The following is a 21589-nucleotide window of genomic DNA, read 5'->3' on the forward strand; positions in this document are numbered from 1 at the left end:
TTTGTGCACTGACGGGTGGTGTGGGGTTGTGTAGTGTTTGGTTATTTTCTTTTGCAAGGCTGCTTCTCAGGATCTGATGCAGATTTTACTTGTTCGAGTGCAATGTGTCCCTGTTGCCTGGCTAGAGAGGATTCCTGACAACTGCAGCCTGGTAAGAACTGGGTCTCATGTCACATGTGAGAAAATAACCCCCCCCAACCCTAGGCAAGAGGTACAAGGAATGGAGCCATGCTGGGGTTCCTGTCCTCTCCAGACCCACTGCTCAGACATTCCCCATTTACAAGATTTGTTTTCCCTGACACTTACATTTTACATTAATTCTGGCAGGTTAGGGTTGTTTTTTTTTAAATATTTTTTCTTTAAACTGAGTGAAGTGTAATAAGCACGTACAAAATTCTCCTTTAGAGCTATATCAAAAAAATTGGCCTCCTGGGTAGCTCTGTGCTTCCAGAGAGTACAGGGAATTGTTTTTATGTTTGCAAGCCTTTGCTGCAAGGCTGGGGGTGCCAGCAGTAACTATAAGTGACAGGTATTTCTCACGTATATTTTACAGGGACCCAACTCTTCCCATGTCCTGTGGTGGATGGGTGAACCTCGGCTCCCCCAGAAGAAGCAGAGGCGCAAGCAGAGCTGCTCAGCACCCCATCGGGATGCACCCCACTCCTGAATATTTGGCAAGAAAGGCAGCTTCCCTCTCCCTGCAGAAACGCAGCCTTGGCCCCCCGCTATAGGCACCTACAAATGAATATTGGAGGAGAACAATTAGCAAGCTGAGTGACAGCAGTCTTTTTCTAGTCTCAAGTTAAAATCAAAATAATACGGGAACCCATAGTGGGTGACTTTCAGAGGCTAATCTATGCAGGAATTAGCAGGGAAACCTCCCAGCAAACAGGAGACAAGACATCAGAGGAAGCTCAGACTCGCATCCGAGGAGCATCTGAAGTCACGCAGCTCTCGAGGGGCTTGGACTTTGGTACTCGGAGCCCAGAGTCCCCAAGCCCCCGAAGGAGCGTCCGTGTTAATCACAAAGTAAGGTGAAGCCTTGCCTAGCAAATAAGCAATGCAATTATAAAGCCAGTCAATAGCGTAACGCCAGCCAACGTGTTCCAGCGATATTTTGAAACTGTAATCTGATCCTACTGTTTCCATCCTCGTGCCTTGCCTGCTCTCCCTTGTTGCATACTGTACTATTTGAGGCCCAGAGGGCAAACCAAGCTCTTGCTGTTTGTTAATGATCAGAAACTGCGTTTCGAGCGAGAGCTCTACACGCGCCGCCCACACTACTTTCTTGATAGTTTCTTAAAACTTGCAGCCCATCGAAGCCCTGCTAGAAGGCTCTCTGAAAAACAAAAGCCAGCAAAACAACCAAAAACACCGCTACAAACTCCACTTCTGCCTTCAGTTTCCAGCTCCTTTTTACCACGCTTTAAAAAAAAAAAAAAAAAAAAAAAAAGGCAAAGCCGCAGTCTCAGGCAATCTCCGACTCTGTAGTGTGTTAAGTCTTGCAGGAAACATATGCTTCTATTAAATTGGAAACAGTTTCTAATGCTGTCAGTTTGCTAAATGTAACATGTTCCCTTGGAAGAAGTGGAGCAGTTTTAATGTTTTTGACTAACTGCACACACCAAACAGAGTATGTCTGATAAAGCTGGAATGGGCTCCAATAAATATAGCTTAGAATAAATTACTGCCTCATTAAGTAATTGTTTGGAAAAAGGAGAGCAGGTTTTCTCGATTATAGCCGTGTTATTAAGGGTGTTTATAATATTAGGAATTCTATCAGGGTAGCAGAATGTAATGCAAGTTTAAATCAGACGAGCACTTGTTAGCTTGTTAAGCCATTAAAGACTACCTTGGCAGAATTAGAAGGTGAACAAGACGGCACAGGTTCTGTGCGTGGAAAGCTAGCGAGGTGCATTTCAAACCGGCCCAAGTCAAGAAGCAAAAGCTCCAAGCAACTCTGACAACAACTTTTCAGCACGAAGCAAGAGGGGGTGAATGCAGCTTTGCAACATACTGAGGCTGGAAAACATTTATTCAAAAATAAGTTTTATTCACATGCAGGAAGGCAGTTGTCCTTACTGGAAGAAAGAACGGGTTTGGATTGCCCAGCAGAAGTCATTTCTGTGTCAGAAGTATCACACAGCCAAACTGTCAATTCTCACATGTTCTGCTTCAGACAGGACTTCCCATCAGCATCCTTCCAACACCGCCCAGCAGATGCAAACAAGACCCCAGCCTGTCCTTTTTTGGTCTTGTCCTTAACTGGAAGTTTTATGAAACAAGCTTTCACGATTGCTAACGCCACCTCAGCCCTCCCCAGGCCCAGTGCAGATGTAGCCCTGCTGACCACCAACCCCAGCAGTACCTGCTTTGAGCCCAACTAGGGTGGAGGATTCCCCCCTTCCTGCTACCGGGAGCTGTTTTGTTAGGGTTAGTCACAGCAGGGAGAGAGATTTCCAGCAAGACCCTCTCCTCGGTCACCTCGGCGCAGAATCCTCTTTACATCCTTCTCCAGGATGGCTGCACGCACCGTCTCCTCACGAGAGCGCCTGTGCCACCACAGGGGAACTTCCCAAGGGTGAACGGCTTGCCCGAGACTCTGCACTTCCAAGAGCCACCCCAAAGAGCTGGGACGAGGCGATTCTGAAATTCGGGTCTCCACATGGCAGCGTTAAGGAAGCAGCCAGGCCTGCCAAGCACAAATCAAATTATACCATGCTGCGTACACATGGGCTGAGCAACTCTGCTGCCAACAGCAAAAGCTGGAGGACCAGGAGCCGCATTACACACCTGGGCATCAGTAGGAAATCAGAGCTGCAGGAAACAAAACCAGGCACAGTGCTAGGCCAAGCTCCTCAGACTTTACTACGTGATTAGCTGATTATTCAGCATCCTCTGCATGTTGTCACCCGAAAAATATGCAAGGGCTTCTACGCACGAACCTCCCCAGGATCGGCCAAGAAGCTCCCCCTGCTCCACATCATGGTTTCTTTTCCCCAAGTCTGGCACCCTGGGCCTCCCTTGCCTGGAAGCAGGAGATGCCGGTCCCAAAAGCAGGACCTCAGCACGACGACAACTCCTTGCCGGTGGGCAAGGTGCCACACTGGAACCGGTGAGCACAGCTCCGCGCTGGGAGAACCGGGGCCATAATCTCTTCAAGCGGTGGAGCGGCAGCAATTAAGGCGGCTGTCGACCGCTTCAGGGCCCAATTCAGCCAAGGGCTGACTGCCTTCCATTTCTTCCCACTGCAGAGCCCCGCAGGCATCGAGCGCTGGCTAAAGAGGCACCCGACTTGTAAATGAAACTCAAAACAATCTGAAACAGCTAGTATGGCCACCAGAAAGTGACATGGGCTAGCAAACACACGCTCCCTTTTCACTGCTAAAATTACACGCCTGTAACGACAAGATACTACTGGTCAGACTCTAAGGGAGAGTGATGAAATAGCAGGACCGGCCATACACCCCTCCTCCCCTGCAATGTCGCTCGGAACAATAGATTACAGCGACGTTGTGTTATATTGTACAAGACATCTCTATTGGCACCGGCGTGTCACGGTCTAGCTGATATTTTTAGCATACGTAGGGACTGAGTATTGTAGACCCATCTTCGCTGGATGTGTATAATTCCTACAAAGGTTAATGAGAATTGTGCGTGCATCCAAGAGAGACGAGACCCCTTTGTGTATAATGAGTGAGTTTTCCTCTCGTATGTATAATTACTTGGATTGAATCCTTGCTTTCAAGCGTATCGTAGCATCTTTTCCCCAAAGATACCTTGTTTTTCCCCCTTGTCGCAGACCCTTAATAAATACATGGGGGAAAAAAAAATACCCACGCTACTGTGGAAAGAACTGAATGGTTTGCCAAAAAGTAGGTTATTGCTCTGAAAACACTGTTGAATAAATTATCACAGTCAAACTGAAAAGCAGCGAATGGCAGGGGGGGAAGGAGAGGGGGGAAAAAAAAAAAAACAACCAACCAAAAAACACAACTCTGAAGAAATGCGTACTGCAAAATGCAACATCCATCCCAGCAATGGCAAGTCATTTTCATTTCTGGCCTGCAGGTTTTATTTGCTAACCAGTTTCTCGCTACTGAAAGTTAAAAGGGGAGAAAAGAAAGAAGGTGTTTCCCTGGCATTTTTAAAAGCAGTTAAAAGCATGAGTCGTTTTCAACATTTTTGCTTAAATGAAACGAAAACAGGCCTGCAAACAACTACATTGTGTGAAAAAGCACCCACCCACCCACCCCCAAGTTTCTCTTAAAGAGGTGGAAAAGCTGTTGGGCATTTCTCTACCAGCAGTGAAAACAAAACACACACGCAAAAAAAAAAAGGTAGTTTGACATGCAAGTTTGCTAAGATGGTGTTAAGTGATGTTAGACAAGATGATAACTGTTGGCCTTTCAGTCCAGTGGACTAAAGCTCTGGCGGCTGTTGAAATACAGCATGTGTTTTCACGTCCAAGGAAGGAGCCTTCTGAAAACTGATAAAGGGAACTTTGGACAGCCTTGAACTATTCTCAACCTCTAGCAGCTACAAGTTGGAGATGAAAGAGATGCCATTTTTCGTGGCACCTGCTTGATTTCACAATAAAAACTACTACACCAAAGCGATACCCTTTAAAACAGGCACCACGGGATCCACGTAACTTTTATGTGTAGTAATTTAAATCTCAAAGAAATCGTTTAAACTTACACGGGGACACCCTTTTAATAGCATATTTTAAAGGCATATGTATTAAACCAGTATTTTGAAGCAGGCTTAGTACAGGTCAATTAACATGGAACAAACAAACCTAACCACAAACTAAGTCTTTGGAAATTGGGAGTGGAAAATACAGAAGGAGAAGAGAACAGGAAACTGAAACTAAATGTCCTAAACTTCATTTCATATTCAGTCAGGCACAACCCATTCACCTCACCCAAGATAGTATTACACTGATTTTCCCCACAATTTAAGAAAAAAAAAATAAACAAAAAACCAAAACAAAACCAACAACCCAACTGTCAGAGCACATACGTATCACATATGTTCCACTGCCAGGGAGGGGAAGCCGAGCAGCAACAAGGAAGCTTTACGCTGCATGTTACACACAGAGAAAATATTCTCTCCTATTCATCCGCAAGTTATTTGCGGAATACTCTAGTTGGGGGAGGAAAAAGGGGAAGGGTTGTATAGAAGAGCCAATTTTGCCAAACAGATGGAGTAGGAGGGTAAGGGAGACCGTGAGCTAGATGACGGGAGGGTAACCTAAGCAGGTTATTGTACCCCTGGGACAGCCAGCATGAAAGTAGCCCGGGCCAAAATCCCTCCGACCGCAGCATAGACTAATAAAGTGTAAGTCACTCCTCCTACACAGGGACAGGCACAAAAACCGACCGGCAACAAATCATGCTATACAAAAAAAAAATGCTTCAATAGAGTGGCTTCTCTCTCACATGGACAGAGAGTGGTAAGAAAGCAAAATGTTACCGCTGTTTAAAAAAAAAAAAAAAAGCGCACTGTGGTTTGTGCATGAACGCCCGTCTCCTATCTTGATGAAATGTATATTTTAAAAATACGCAAATGATATGCATGCACGTGTGCGTGTATCTATTAAACGCTTCTTCCAAGGGTGAAAGACTGCCTGCAAAAACACATGAAAAGTAAAGAGTTTGCGGAGGCACCGGAAGATGATGATGATGTATTTCTGAATTAGGCTTTAAAACTTCATTTTGCAGCTACCTGAAGTCAAGACAAAGCTGCCTTTAGGCATCTCAAACTAGTCAGACCTGCTGTAGCAGTTGCACAGTCTGCTTCAAATATGCCCTCCACGCTCCTTCCAACCTCCACCCCAACATATATCCGCATAGTTTACCTCCAATCATGGGTGGTTCTTTCTATAGCGCAGTTCACTCAACCCTATTGCCTGCCTGGCATGGCAGGAGGGGTTTTTTAACGACTAATGTTACAGGCTACTATAAGAAACTGTAAGAAAACAGCTGATAATTGTCACCTTACCATTAAAGGTGAATGTGGTCTGAACAGCACAAAGGTTTCCCGGGGGATGGAAAATCTGGGATCAAGAAAACAGTTTTATTTGTTACAGATCATCCGAGCAAGATTTAGGGCGAGTTTAGATCTTTCCACCAACTTCGGGGTCCTTTGAAAAGGGAACTTCTTTCTTCTGCTACTTCCATATACCACCCAGTTTTAAAAATAACATTAAAAGAAAAAACCCACATTTGTACTTTTCGTATTCTACTACATTAAGAACACGATTTTTATTCTGACTTCACTGGAAGCAGAAGCTGTCAGATGAAATCCAATACATCTTACTGGTGTGAAAGCAAATTAAACAGGCTTTCGCTCCTAATAATTACACAGACTGAGACTCATGTCATTCAACGCCACTTAAAACTCAATTCCAGAGCGGTATTAACAAGAAATTCCTCTTTAAGCCCACTGCTCCTCAAAACACCAATCGTGTTGCATAGGTTGGGAACTTCAGGCGTTGTATGGCAACACCTATGGTTTCACGTGCCGAGCAGAGCAGAGCAGAGTTCTCAACCCGGCCCCTTATTTGGAAGAATAATGGTTTGAACTCGCCTAATGCAGGACTCCGAGTATGGTTTTAATATCACTGCAGCAGCCTGAATCCACAGTCACTCTGATGTGGTAGTGGCTGCTGTCTCACTTGAGCTTGCTGAGCCTCCACCCTCAAAAGGACAAGTGAAAACCAAAAAACTGGCTCTCTGGTGACTTGACAGCTTCTTTGGTCTTTTCAAACCACCTTGCTCCTTGTCACGACTTAAAATCATTTCTGAAGATGGATGAGGCTGTACCGCCAGCTGCCCAATGCCCCTGGAAACCAGCCCCGCTCTCCCTTGGAAATGCCCCCGAGATCAGCTCTTCCCCACCCAGGAATTCCCCTTTGTGCTGGAGGAATCCCCAGTTGCAGGTCCGGCCTGTCTTCACAGCTCCTCCTGGCCGCTTCGCATTGACACCAAGCATCCGACAGAGTCATCGGGAGCCATCAGTGAAGCAAGTGTGGACGTGCAGTTTCTATTCTGCATGACGATAGATGGTTTAATACCCGTACAGCCGTGAGACGGAGGGCAGGGACCCTGCTGTCATCAGTGCAGGACGTACAGGCCTATTTCCTCCACAAAACCTCTGCCGACTCCCAGCCACACGTTTGCTTTGGACTCCGTTTTGCTCCACTTCAGCGCACCCAATGGCAAAGTTAGCACGGCATTTCCAGGGCTTTCTTTCCCCACTTGTGTTGAACAGTCAGCATTGTTATCTCATTTTTTGTTATAGTGTTTGCGTTGCTAATGCTGAACAAACCTGAAGCCTCCACTATAGCAAACACAAAAATTGACTTTGTTTATAAAAGAATTGAAGAACTAACACATGTTGAGGGTCTCTTGTCATTTACAGAAAACAGGCAGTTCTTCGTGACAGCACAGTTTCTCTGATTGATGGAAGTTTAGAAATAAAACAAGTGGCAGAAAACAGGCAATTATATCCCCCAGAAGAAAATGAGCTCTGTTCTCAGACTGGCAAATTCCATTTTCTACCAACTATTAATTAGCAAAAGATTCATCTACGCTAAAGATCTGTGCTGACTGCCAGCCTGCTTACATTGAAGCTGAACCTTGCTCTCTCCTTTGGAACGCTCCTGATCTTTGGACTTGGTAACTGAAAGCTGCTGTTTCTGGCACAGATCCGCGTGCGTGTTAAGGAACCCTCCGCAACTGGAGCCGTCTCCTCATGAGCTGGTTACACGTACAAAGCTGACTTAAAAGAAGGTGTCTCTCCTGCTACCCAGCCCTTCTAAAAAGTAGATCACCAGAAGACTACTTACGCTTTCAAAGTACTGCATTCTCTTTGCTTGACAGATTACACTTTAAGATGTTACATAAAAGCAAAAATAGTCACAAGTATTTTGGATCACCTGTCTAGTGTTAGCACTGCTGGAGATGAATTGTGCCAGGAGTGTTTTACATCAGTGTGAAAAAAGTCAGAGTTTCTAAAAAAAAAAAAAAAAAAAAAAAAAGACAATTTTTCCCTATTAATTATTTATTGGGAAAATAAAAGCAGCTTGTGTAAATGATGGTAAAATCCTTCAAACTAGATATTGCATAAGATCTGCTGTACTTCATGAAAAGCTAAAAAATAAAACATTAGAATATGCAATTTGAGGTTTTCCTTGATATTAGGACATTATCTCAAACTCCATGAGGCCTCTCAGGCAGACAATTCGAGCACTTGGATTATTTATATTATTATTTCCACCAAAACACTGAGAAACTGTCATTATTTCATCTTTTCCATTCAAAGGAACAGGTGTATAAAGGAATACAATTACAATTCTTAATAAATCAGCACCTACAGACGTATTTAGTGCTCTTTAAGACTGCTTCATCTATAAACAAAACCTGAAGTACCTACGGCTAGCAAGTTTCTTTTTGTTTGTTTTTAATCAGCTTCAGAGAGAAAGAAATCAGCTTGACACAAAAATCAAAGCGGTGTTTTAATATGCACAAAGTCTAGCTTCGTTCGTTAGCAGTCCAATCCAGTTCCTGCAGAAAAGGAGTGGGTGGTTTTTGCTACCAACTTAAATGGAAGTAGGATCAGTCACGAAAGAAGGAAGATCTACAGCTGTTACGCTAGATGCTGCAATACTCGCCTGGACAATGGAAGTATTCCCTAGAACATGCTGTCAGGTACCTGTCTGGCAGCACAAACTGCTAATCCTCTTCCTATCTCTACCACCACCACTTGCTCATTAGGTTAAATCAGATTCCAGAGATACCACCTTTTTATGTAAAAATATACGCATTTTAACTTCAAGCAGAAAGGGCTACTTTCAATTTACCCCGGTTAATCAAACTGCCTCATTTCTACAGCAATGTAAGTACCACCAGCAGCAACTTTTAAGAAAACAATTCATTTCTACAGTTCGTTTTACTGTTCGCTTTACCACGTGAAAGCTTCCCGTGCACTTCGATGGAAGTTGAGGTGCCTCTGTCGATTTTGTACCCTGTGAGAAGCCCCTAAGACACAGGCACCTTCATTTGGGTCGAGTGCAGGTGAACCCCTAAAAATCAGAATCAAAAGGAAGCTGTCACTGCAACTCACACAAACAGAAACTGTTTACTGCATTTGAGAGACACAAGCGTAAAACTGATGTTAGGGGGCAGCCAAGCCCTCTACCACCATTGTTTGAGCAATAGCATATTTCTACGGTGGCCAAATCCAGCACCCACTGACAGCGGCGAGAGCCACCCTGCTGACTTCACCGGGCACCAGCCGAAAAAGGCTGGACGTTCCTCATGTCCCGAGAGCTTTGGACTTGCCTGAACACAGACTGCCACATGCAACAGCTCTGCCGTGCTGTGCTCAAGTTCGGGTAAGGGGCTGGCAGCCCCCCGCTTCCCCCAAAATGGGGATGAAATGGGCTGATTCGCTTTATTTTACACCGGCAGCTGACCCGCAGCTGTAAATCAGCCACCAAGGGTCCCAGGGGAGAAGCGCATGAACCCCTCCATGGATTTTTCAACAAAAGTGGCCCTGCGTTTTCCAGCTGTGCTTCACAAAACGCAAGAAACGACAGCAGGTAACTGCACTCCTATTTTCACACTTAAGGAGAACTTATCTTTCCAGATCCTGACAAAGCAAAGCAGCAAATGTTTTAAATTAAAGCGGCATCGCAAGAGGGGTTTGGGGTTTTTTGTTTTTTTTTGGTTTTTTTTTTTTTCAAGCGTTCCCCCACCCTGAAGGAAATCCCAACAGTTTTTTCGCCGTCGCTTCCAAAAGATGAACCACCCTGCTCACAAGAGCGCCCCCCCCCCCCCCCCGACGCCTGTGTCTCCGTGCTGGCGATGCTCCCAAGGAAGACCCAAGTGCGCTATTGCTCGGGGAAAAGATAGGCTAATCCCTAACTCCAAACCCCTGGAAAGGTCCAGCCAGCGGGGCCAGGCGAGTCCTGCCCAGCCATATGTCAGCTTTGCTCCAGCGGAGTGAAAGTCTCCCCTTTTTCGCTCTCCCAGCACTAGGGCACGGACTCTCAGGGGTACCCCCAACCCCCCCCGCCCCGCTCCGGCTGGGGGACACGGAGGGAGGCTGTGCCTTCCCCCCCCCCCCCCCCTCGGGGCACAGGCTAACTTACCGGAGTAAAGCCGGTTTCTTCGAGCGGGATGTCGCACGGCACAACCGCCCGCACTATCAGGACCCCGATTAAAAAAAAAGAAAAGTATATTCCAACTACACGCAGGCACCTGCTTCTGCCTAGGACCTCCCTGCATCGACGGGAGGAGAGGTATTTTAAGAGCAACTCCGCCGCTCCCCCTCCTCTGCTCATCTCAGCACGATCCCCCCCTCCCCGCCCCCGGCAGGAGAGGGGGAGGACACCCGCCCGGAGCTCCTCTGCCCGGGCGCAAATTTAAAGGTAGAGATAAAGCCCCGATGACTCGCAAAGCCGGGGGCGGGGGTCGCCATCCCCTGTTCCCCCACCGACCCCCCGCATTCCCCCTAGCCTCACTCACCACATGCAGCTCCACCTGAGAACTAACGCATGGAGGAGGCTGAGGGAGGAAGGTCGCAAACTCTCGCCCTAGAGCAGCTCCATATGTCGCTCCCTCGCCGCGCCGCGCCGCTCCGGGGAGGGGCCGGGTGGGATGCGGAGGAGGAGGAGGAGGAGGAGGAAGAGGAGGAGGAAGAGGAGGAGGAGGCAGGCGCAGGCGGCGTGAGGATTTAAGCCTCCGCTCTGCCCCGGCGGCTGTGATCACGCAGCATTATACAATGGAGGAGGAGGAGAGGGAGGAGGAGGAGGAGGCACCAACCCCGGCTCCCAGCACTTGCCGCCAGCACTGACGACAGGGGCGGCTCCGGCGAGCTCCTCGCCCTCCGGCCGGCGTCAAAGCTCCGCCTCGGCCTTCCTCTCCCCGCTCCGTCCCCCCCCCGCCGTCCGTCCCTCCTCCTCTCCCCGCGCTGCCCACGCGTGTCTCTGCCCCAGGGCGGGGTGGGGGGGAGCGGGCGGCGCGGCTCCCGCCGCCACCGGGAGGGGGGGGGTTCCCCGGGCCCCGCGTCGGGACAAAAGGCGGGTGCCAAGACGCCCCGACCGCAAATATGACAAGTATCCCTGCTATCCGGCCGGGGGACGGGACTCGGCTGCCCCCGGCCAGCCCTGCTCCCCCGCGGGGCTGGCCCACGGCTCGTCCCGGTGCGGTCTGTCCGTCCGAGCTCCCCCCCCGCACCGCCCCCGCCAGGCGGGTGAAGCGGCGGGGCGCTGCCGGCCGCCCCCCGGCCCCGGGAGCCCACCTGGGAGGCGAGGGAGGAGGTGGCGGCCACCCCCCCTCCGTGGGATGCTGGCTGCTAATTTGGGCCGTGCAGATCCCACCGAAGCACAAAAATGAGGCCAAACGGAGATGTTCGAGCGCACGAAGACTTGGGGGGGGAAGGAGGAGGGGGGGAGAGAGGTCGGCACCAGGCGCTATCTGGAAAGACGACGATTATTTTAAGTTCCCTCAATTACTGCATTTGGAAGGGGCTGTAATCCCGGCCGGCGCTGTAAAATGCCGTTCAAACACCTTACGATTTTAACTGCAGCCCCGGCGGCATCTCGGACCATTCCGGCCTTTCATGTTCCACTAAACCGTTTGTACTTCGGGAAGATAAAGCTTTAAGACCGAACATAAAGGCGATTATTAGTCATTAATATCACGACTCATTTAGGTATTATGCTCAAAATGGTCTGTAATGATTTGCGATCAATCAAGCTGATGGTCTTGTTAGAAATTAAGTTCCATTTTCAGCTAGAAAACCGAAAAGGAAAAGGAGGATACTTTTAGAGGAAAGATTTCTTTAAGCTGGGAAATTTATCTATCAAAAATCCACATAGGGAAAAAACCCCAAACAATTAAAATAGTGAATCTGTCAAAACAGAAGGAGAGTAAAGTTATGATTTTATGGGTTCTTACAATTGAAAAGACCCCACCTAAGCAGAGTTTAACACCAAGAATGGTATTTCATATAACACTCTGCTGAAGCCACTAAAACAGGAGGAAAGACCTAAAAAACTGGCCAGTTCTGGAGGCCTCAGCACGCCTTTCTCCCTCCATCTGCGTTGTCAGCCATTCCTTTGAGGACATCCAAACTGTCATCCTCTGCCTGTGGTACAGAGGTAGCCCTGAACCAGATCTGCAAAGCAATTCACGACAGTTAACCGAAATTTTGATGAGTGACTTGTGAATTGCTCAGGAGCTGGCAAAAATTACAACCAGAATTTCCCCCGGCTGGATCCTTTCCAGCAGCCAGGCGCTGAAATTTGGTCCTTCTACTTGGGAAAACAAGCCCCTTCTCGAAATTACAAGTGTCCTAATAAAAAAGATCATTACATAAAATGAAAAGCTTCATTTTCTTTACAGCAAAGGTGGAGTGGTACCTGCCTGGTGGGCGTCAGACTACTCAAAAGCCAGCCAGAATGTTTGTACATTTTTCAACTGAGTTACGTGGGGGGTTTTTGCATGCCAGATCCACCAAATTTCATGGCCATGTTCTGCCCTCCTTTTACATCAGATTTGTAAAGCGGCAGGATCTGGCCTTGCGCAATTGCGCCATGGATGCACCCAGCTGAGCAGTGCCTGCCTTCTGGAGCTCAAAGTCCGCAGCAGGTTTACAGTCCTGGTGCCTGGGTGTGTGCACGCTATCGCCAGCACCATAGGCATAACCACAAACATTTGCTAAATAAGCAGCTGAGCTCCAGGCCGATATCCACAGCCCTGCTCTTGCCGCGTTATACTCGGCAGTAAAAGGCCTGAGCCTGTATTTTGAGTTTCGAACGCTTCTGACTTTGTTAGGTTGCTCCAATTTTACGCCAGCAGAAGAGAAAACTCACCGCCCCTTCTGTTTCCTACTGTAACTCCCCTGGGCCTTTCTTGGCAGGAGTTTATAGTCACGCTGTAACTCAGATTGTTCCTCCGAACACAACTAGTACAACCTGCATCCACACTCAGAAGCGCTCTCAACCGAGCATAGGTCACGATACAAATCGATACGAGTCGAGCTCCTTCCTACGCTTTGCACACAGCAGAGGCTCCATCGTGGCGGGACGAGGTTAGGCTACCCAAGGCCAATAATCCTACTGCCGACTGCTCCTCACATCGCTTCCTGTCTGGATTTAACGAGACCTTTCTAGCCAAGAAACTAAGCTCTGCAGCTCCAGAGCAATCTGACCAGAAGGTGTCTGCAAGGCCCGATCACAGTTTTGCCCGAACATGTCAGTAAGCACGGAGAAACAGCCTGTGACCGAGCCACGGAACGCTGTACAAGGAAGCGTGTCGGCAGAGACTTCCAGAGCCTGCAGGAGCGAGGGAGAAAAGCCTGCGTGTCTGCGAGGAGGAGCCACCCAAAACGCATCCCATTTTGGAATGGGGCAGGGAAGGGCTTCCCGAGGAGCGGGAGCACGGATGTAATCGTGCAGTTGTAGCCTGGGCGCAGGCCCTCCAACTGCTCATACATGAAGACGACAACGCTAAAAAGAGAAGGAACCAAACTGCATTTTTTTTCTACAGTGGTACTGACCTGACGTGGGCCAGAGGCATAGTCTGAGCGCAGGCTTATCTTTGAGCAAGGATGGTCAAAGCTTGCCTGATTGAGAGCAGGTCTCCTGTAGATCATTCAAAACCCTTCCCGTGTTAAAGATAAATACATGAACAAACAGAAATCAAAGACTGGAAAGATTGGGAGGGGGGAAACGGACACCAAATTCATAGGGCAATTCATTAGAAATACTACAGACTGCCAGGTAATCTCTGTCTATCAATGTGCGTGCTAATTAGGAAAGAGCAGCAATGTTTGGTGTGCTGGAACGTCGGCATCTCTCACCTTTTTCAAAAAAAGAGAGGCAGTGAACTGCTTCCTATGTTTCTAATTGCATCCTTGGCCTTTTCCTTTCTAATTGCAATACATGCTAATACTGTGAGATTTCATCATGTAATCGTACTATACCACATCTTCATTTTCTCCCCGGATTTTATTTTTTTTTTTTTGGCTTCAGTGCATGCAGGAGCTGACAGGCAAACACCTAATACTGCCCCTAGAAGCAGACAACTTTTTTGCAAATAAAGACCCCATCAGCACCAATAACTTGGGAGAAGCTAAGCAAAGGGCCTCCCCTCCAGCCAAGGATGCTTGTTCCAATAGAGCAGCTCCCCACCAAGCAACGTGGGGCTCGTGGATGAGAAGCAAACACGCTACAAGAAAAGGCATGATTAAACACTGCTAAGACCTCATGCCGTCTCCATTCAGGGGTCAATGCTGACCTTCCGGAGCAGGGCTCTTCTCATGCAAGGTTCAGCCACAAATAAAAGCAAGCCCCTCAAAAAAAACCTGGGGCGCTGCATTACTGCAGTGTGCACCTCTACATCAGCAGGGAGGGAGCTGCACTGATGAGCTGGGCTGCTTTCCTCGAGATTTCTGTTGCTTTTTTTCCCCCTTTTTTTTTTTCTGGTGCAATTCTTCCACTGTAACAAGGCTGCCCCACACGTCCCAAGGCACAGAAGAATCGGTTAAAATTGAAGGAAGGAACGTCATTCCCCCCTTCTCACTCCAATTTTAGGGTTTTGGTTTTTTTTTTTTCCTTTCCATTTTCTGCTTTAGCTCATGTTTTTCTCCTTTAATGTTTCTGTGGCAGTAGGAGAAACACCGTTCCCTAGAATGCATAATATGCTTAATTATCATTCTCCGTTAGTTCTCTAGGAAAAAAAAAAACCTACAGGAGAAATCAGTTTAATTAATGAGTATGACCAAATGCAGCCTTAGTTGTAATGCAGTATCATATATTATATGTCCAGTTGGGCAGTTGATCTTACTCGGGTAAAATGAAGAGAGATGCAAAAAACCATGGAGCTCATGAATCAATATTCTGAGTGCAACTAACCCCTTTTGTATAGTTATTCTAAGCCTTCCTACAGATTTCGATGCCAACGTCTGTTCCCAAATACTGCTTTTGGCTTCAGCAACACAGAATCGGGCCCATACAGTCTAGTAATAGAAAGATGTTGCTTGGCAGTACCAAGGGTTGTGCCACATGGTAAATTCATTAAATAATTAAAAAAAAAAAAACCAACCCTGAAGTCCACGATAGCTCTCAAATAGTCATAGCCAGTAAAAATCCCTAGTGCACGCAAGGAAAGGTTTTGCCTGAACCTAAGACTTGGTGATTTAGATGCTTTTCAAAAGGGCTACTCTTCACATATTAAATTATTAAGGAAATATTATGGAACAGGATTATCAGGAAAGAAAAAAAATGCAGTGTGCATTAGCTGGCTTAGTCAGAGGAGGTTTTGCTGCATTCCTCATGCATGGAGATGACTCCCTCCCTCTGTAATTCCCTGTGCACTCCCAGTCCTCTGGAGACGGCTGGTGTGCATCATCCTCGCTCCAGCTGAAACACTCTGTCCTCTGACAGAGATTCGGGCTGCCTACCATTGCTGTACATCACAGAATCCTATCTTCTCGCATCTTTTTGCCTGTTCATAAATATCCCTGTTCTTTCCCGAATCCCATTCAGGCTGTATCACCTGCAAGATGTGCTTCATTTTTGACCCAGGCCAGAGTGTTCACACCGACGCCGTCTGTATGGCGCACAGGCTCCTAAAGCAGTCTCCCCTTTCCAATCTTGCTTCTCAAGACACAGTGGATTGTACTTTGCATTGAGCCTAAATGATTTTAGGCTGCTTTTCTTTCCCTTTCAGTGCTCACTCTGCAGTCTCTATCAAAAGCACAAGTCATTCTTTTCTGGAACACTTGGTTACTTTTTTGAAGAGAGGCTACGCTGATGTCCTGATACTCATCTCATACTGGGGCTGGTGGATTAAGAGGGAAAAAAAAATAAATCTGCAGATAAACCCAAAGGTTCTGTTTTACAACCGAGGAGGGAACACTTTTAACGAAGAAAAAAACCACAGAAACGGTGGGGAAAAATACAGAGAGATGGCAGGTCTTCAGCCTAATCAACCACTGGTGTAAACAGACGCCGCTGCAATCAAGCCAGAAGACTTCGGCCACCCACTAGTCTTGAGCACAAACCCAACATGAGCCTGAAAATCTTAACAACACAAAGCTGTCAAACAGGCAAGCCACACACGCTTCAATACAAAGGTCATCGTCATCATCTCCCTTATGCTGATGGACTCCTGGTTCACCAGGGGAGAGCAGCTCCAACCCATGGGGCTTCTCACGTGTGCTGCACGTATTACAACCCTTTTCTGAAGGAAAGCTACTCCAACAGAGCTGAGCCAGACATTTCTGGAGCACAGATGCCCCTCGCACTCTTCTTAAGCACTCTTGAAACCTATAAGAGGCCTGGCTGCACAGGCAAGTTTGAGTGTGTTTAGCACTGCTCAACCCTGCTGAGATGCCAAAGTCTTGATAGACCAAATGGGGCCACCAGCGGCTTGACTAGAGGCTTCTAGAAGTGGATGTTCCTGCTCAGATTTGTCACATTAAAGCATTGTACAACAGTAGCAATGTCTTTGAGGCTGGGAGGGCAAAACCAAAACAGTGTCGTGGCTGCGGTGTTGATGTAGGGTGTTATATAGCATTGCAATATGTTACATAGCTCTTAAAACCATGTCACTGGAGTTTAATGTGTTCGTGTTCAGATGCGTTACCAGGGAAAACACACTATTTCAATCCTTATTTACATGAAAACATGGGTTAATACATCGACATCCAAATGAACACACCCACTTCTATCTGTTTCTGCTGGCTGGAATACAACCTGTAGAGCACATTAACGCTCATATACCATTTGGAGGACTTGGACATTTTGCTTAAAACTAGTTTCTGCGGTGTCTTAGAGCCACTAGATTCAAGGAATGCTTACCAAATAAGAGAGAGGCATTTTCAAGGTAATTCAAATTTGCAGTATAAATCCTTCCTCTGATGGTCCCAGGTGCAAAATTCTTTACAATGTTTATCTGTACTCCTTTCAGACAGACAGAGGGTCTAATTTTAAGTAAACAGTGAGTGACCTACACCACTTCTTTAAAAAAAAAAAAAAAACCACACAAAACCACAACCAACACACCCCTATAAAACAGAAGTTGAATCTGCAGGGACAAATTTAGAAGTTGGGGGGGGGGGGGGGGGGGGGGAAGGAGCTGGCAGAAAACCTAGCACAAGAACATCAAATGTAGCATAAACTCCCACTGCCATTCTGTTCCACTACAAATAAATGAAGATCATATAGAACTGAACTCATTGAGCCAATGCAGTGAATGCACAAGTCTTTCCGTTTTAACCCTTCACAAAATGCGTGATTTCTTAGATTATATGCAAAGAAGAGATTAAAAAAAAAAAAAAGAGTGAATGAGTACCATCAGATGCTTTTACTGACTATGCCTGCGGTAATGATTCATTTTGCCTCTCTACGTTCCCTCGCGCTAGCACAGCTAAGAGTCAGCAAAAGCTTGTACAGTATATACAGGTAAACAGACTGTGGGTGAAGCATGTATTTCTTAACTCTACCTAAAACCGCCCCTGTAACGGTCAGAAATGAATTTTAGCTTTCTGAAGAAAAAGGGAACTGCACAAGTTAATTTAGGTTCTCCTCTAATCCTTTTTATGCTCTCTCACTTTAAAGGAAGCTGTTCATTTATAGTGACCATTAGCCAAAGGCTAAAAGAGGTTTACACCTAATTAGTATTCCCAAGCAAAGATGAAACACTAAATCACTGCGAACCCACACAGTATTTAGGATCTATCACCAGGACAAAGAAAAAAGCTGAGAATCCACTATTTATCAGCAGCGTCCATCTTCACCTTCCTTTCACACCTCTTCGGCTCTCTTTCTTCCTCCCACAGTGGCTTTGGGGTGTTAATGTCCTTGAAATGTGGCAGGGGGTCTGGAAGAGGGGAGAGGCAGCTCTCCTGCCTGGTCACCCCCATCTCTCTCGTACCACAGCATGTGTCAGATTTCGCCTGGGGGAGAAGGAGGGGAAGAGATATGTTGTGGGCAGGATGATACGGAGCTAGGGAAGGAGATGCTGCATGTGGCGTTCTGCTCCCTAAAGCCAGTAGTGGCTTTCTGAGCCATAAGAAGCTCTCTCAAACAGTCATAATTCTCCCCTTTTTTTTTTTATTTTAGCCTTGGTGGGGGAGCAGAGCAGAGACATAATGGGAGTACAAAGGAAAAGAAGCCAAGGGAAAGGAGCAGATCCAAGAAACAAGGAGGAAGAGCTGCACCCCCATCGATGGTGCTGCTACTGAGCGTGGGGTGGTCTCTGGTTTGGTCTCTGGACAAGCAGCAGGAGAAGAAAATATCACAAGGAATATCACTGAGGCTCTCCCTGCTGCTTCTCCCAACCATGGACTTTCCCAGCACAGAGGAACGGGCAGAAAGCTCCCAAACTTCCTCTCTCTATCACAGAGAGATCCACTTTCCTACAGAGATTCAGCTTTACAAAATAGCTTCTCTCAGTTTCATTTGTAGAAGGAAAGATGTGAATGGCTGTCTTGAGCCATCACTCTTGTTCCACAACCTGCCCGCAAGAGCGGCGAGCAGCCAGGTACTTCACAGAAAGGGGCACCAGCCTATTTGCAGTAGCTGGGCAGAAACAGGCACCCTCTGCGAGGGGCTCACAGCCAGGGGCGGGCCAAGTCAAGGAGGAATGACTGTCCATCTGCTATATAGCTCATGCCCCAGGGCATTTTCTAATCATCCACATCCAGGGGACATTCCTCGTGTGATTCCTGCTAAGCAAGTCGTAATGGACCCCAGTTACTTTCCTTGCTTACCTACACCTACAGTCCAGTAGTGTTAACCTTCAGGTTAATTTTATTTTTGTTTCCTATCCAATCTGGTCTTCTGCTAACTTTTCTTAACTCTTAACTGGACGTTCAGCCCCTGCCATAAGAGCAAAAGAAGAAGTTAAACAGATGTCGAAGTGCTGCTAATTTGACTCCACACATATACACAAATACTATTCCCATGCAGGTCAGCAGACAGAAACCTCTTTTTGCTGGCAGCGCTCTTCAAAGGAAACTCCTTCTCATCTGAGCAGCTGGGAAGATGCAAGCGCCCACTCCTACTCTAGTTGTGGGGTTCATCGAAAGAGCTGCCCCCCAAGAATGTCGGTGTGTTACTCTTACCAGCGAGAAGGGAAGCCTGGCATTTGATAAGTTTGTTTTGGTTTTCAAACCAAAAAAAACCTACCCTAAACCAAACCACCTCTTAGAGAAACATTGTCTTCCATGAGGTGTTCAGGTGAAAGACCTCAGACTCCCAATATATTTTTGCTAGCTCTCACAGCTGATGCAGGCAAAATCATAAGGAAATGCATTTGTTGTTTTGTACTTCCCCCCCCCCCCTTTCATTTAGCAAAGATTCCCCTTAAATAAATGGGAGTGGGGAGATCTTGAAATAAGCCTTAGCAAGTTTTAATCACACTTTTTCTTCTTGCAAGCGAGCCGTCATTCAGTAGCTAGGTGGTTCTAAATAAAGAACTCTAGTCAACAACAGGAAATAACTCCCACAGAAAAAAAGGGCAGAATACAAACTCTCAGCAACTCTCGTACATAGCTCACAACGGCCTTTTGTTCCATGCACATTAAGTCTAAAATCTTTACTTTTCAGAACATGTTCTTGCTTTAAGTAATTAAAACTTTTTTTCTTGTTGCAAGTACAGATCCCTTCCTTGCCTTTCTCCCAAAAGAGTCATGTCTGAGAGTCCGAAAATCACAAGCTATTCCATTTCATTTAATAAGTAAGGACATTCTAGGAACACTACATGATGCCCAGGATTCTCAAAAATTACTGATGGTGGTTTTTTATCTTTTCCCCCCTTCCCCCCCCCCTTTTTTTTTGTCAGGGGGAGGTGCATTGTTGTGTCCTCAGCTGCAAACAGTTTACATCCTTCTTAACGTTCAGAAACCACTTTGTGTTCAGAAAGTACAGAGCACCTGGTCTGTGGGGATGGGGATAAAGGAGAAACCACACATCTCTAGCCACCTTAAAAAAAAAAAAGTCAGGCTAGTGTCTAGAATCATCAGCTTTTAAATTATACAAGACATCATGGGCCAATGCCTGCAAATGTTACCAGCAAAGACCACCCATCTTCTCCTGCACAGTCTTCCCAAATTCATCAGAAGATCCTGGCACCGGGATCTGATCCAGCCATAAGACAAGTGTCACACACAGGAAGCACTGGCTGCGCTTTGCGGAGGAAACATTTTCAACCACGACCACTCCAAATGATTTTTGGAGTTTTGATAGTTCAGATTGACCTGCCTGGGTTGATGGCTACTCCTGCCTTCGCTGCACAGGTTAGGCGGACAGGACAACAGCATTCCCACTGATCCTACTCCTCAATTCTCTTCCTCCTCCCAGGCTGTGGTTCATCCTCCCAGTAGGAAAACAGCGATAGTCCCTGGCTATGGGAGAGAGCGGATTAGTAAAGCTGGTTGGAGCTGAATGCATTCAGCCTCTTCAGGCAGGAGAGTACAAGAAGATGCACTTGTTCTGCTCAAGACAAGGGGCTTTGACATGCTCTAGGAGGAAAGCTTAGCTAGTATGGATTCAGGCAGAAGGGTAAGTAGGATAAAAGCCTTTAGGAGATACTGGAAAGCAGGCTGGAGACAAAAGCAGCACAAACCAACCTGGAACAGAACATAAAACTCCAATTAACAAGGAACTTAGCCGTACCAGCACTGGATGGATGAGAAACCAAGGGAATATAAATAGGAGGAGAAGAGGGGGAAAAAAAAATATCAACACAAAACACCACAAGAGTTTGTTCTTGTTAAACTTTAGGCTGTGAAATGGCATCTAAAGCTGCTTTCACGGAGTCTGTCTAGCCTATAGTACCCGCAATAGCTACACAAACAGTATAGTCTTGTAACAGGGCTTTCAGGAGAACCAGCATTAACGATCTGTTGGTTTTGTTGGCTTTTTGTTTTGTTTTCTTCCCTTTTTTTTTTAATTCCCTAAAGTTTTCACTTGTAGTCTGGTGCTGTCAACAATGACGTTCTTCTATTAGGTGTCATTTGGGAACATACCTTAGTCCTACCATAGCTTCTAGTTTATGCTGAGCAAAATCAATTCCAGGTTTCAAGAAAGGGGATATATTCCCCTTTTCACCCTCAAAGAATCTCAATCTGCAATCCCTCTTAGAGAGGTAAGATTGTCCCCCTCACTGGAGAGGTACAACTCCAAAACATGCATATCACAGACTCAGGCCAGATTCTCTCTTCTCTATTAGGATGCAGCAGACGCCTGAATTTATAAGAAACCGGAGGAGACTATCTCCATCCAAAAGCGGCAGTATCAGGCCAGAAGAGAGAAGAGCCTGGCAACCTGATCCATAGTCCACAAATGGGTCCCTTTGCTTTGCTGGAGAAGTAACAGGGTTAGGGCTAGTGGGGAAAAAAAAAAAAAAGTACAGATTGCAGGACTGAGCACAACATACAAAAACCCACAACCAAAATCCCTGAAAGAATATACCGGCTGACTCCATCTGGCTTTGAAAAAGTGCAGTTTTGGTGTGCCAGGTGGGAATTTTAACATGGCTGCTGCTTGATAGCTGCCATGGAT

The 21589-nt window shown here is 46.6% G+C and overlaps 1 protein-coding gene across 6 annotated transcripts in view; it reads right to left on the reverse strand.

Moving 5' to 3' along the window:
• SERTAD2 (SERTA domain containing 2) overlaps positions 1-21589 on the reverse strand; it is an 85783-nt gene that overhangs the window by 13036 nt on the left and 51158 nt on the right. The window contains exon 1 of one of the 6 annotated variants that reach the window (XM_063328379.1): positions 10163-10386. The exons of 4 other annotated variants lie outside the window; for them this stretch is intronic. The gene's annotated coding sequence lies outside the window, so the exon portion shown is untranslated. Of the gene's footprint in view, positions 1-10162; positions 10387-10538; positions 10850-21589 lie in introns of those variants that run through there. One more of the 6 variants, XM_063328377.1, reaches the window with a different exon arrangement.

This window comes from Chroicocephalus ridibundus, chromosome 3 (genome assembly GCF_963924245.1).
Source record: "Chroicocephalus ridibundus chromosome 3, bChrRid1.1, whole genome shotgun sequence".
NCBI lineage: Eukaryota > Metazoa > Chordata > Aves > Charadriiformes > Laridae > Chroicocephalus > Chroicocephalus ridibundus.